We start from the raw sequence: 591 nt of genomic DNA, 5'->3' as shown, positions 1-591 counted from the left end.
AGAGTCAGGATTCTAGAAACTAACGTGGTTAAGAGACTAGAATAAAAAGCAATGGCAGTTGTTACTAAAGCTTTGATTTTTCCCAAAGTTACTATGTTCTGGGGAAAATAGGTGCTATGCAGGGATGTAAAACATTGCTGTATTTGTGTGGTCTATATTTTTCCTGAGGACAAAACATAACAAAAGAATCTTCTTTAAATCTTTTAATTTATGTCTAGACGTTTGCTTGAGGCGCTAGAAATGCTATCACTTTGTTCCCTAAATCATGCCTGAGTGCTCTCAAATGAAAACGTCAATATCGTTGCAACCTGTGATCTTAAGAGACTTTCTATTTTTTGATGAACGTGTTTGGATTTGGAAAACGGGAGGGGTGCCATTTGGGTACTAAGGTTGAACATTTTGTTTGATTATGATTTGTTAACAGAGTCATTTTGTAGATAAGCTTCAGACTCCACAGAGAGCCATTCTTTGTAGGTATCTTGCTTTAGAAAATTTGTTCAAGGTGTTCCCACTGTTCCAGTTGATTTCACAATGGATAATTGGAAAGCTTACGGAATGATGTCTGTCCTATGTTTCCTTCCTCTCCCCAAC

Source organism: Panthera uncia, assembly GCF_023721935.1.
Source record: "Panthera uncia isolate 11264 chromosome B2 unlocalized genomic scaffold, Puncia_PCG_1.0 HiC_scaffold_24, whole genome shotgun sequence".
NCBI lineage: Eukaryota > Metazoa > Chordata > Mammalia > Carnivora > Felidae > Panthera > Panthera uncia.
Note: the sequence above shows the minus strand (reverse complement) of the source record.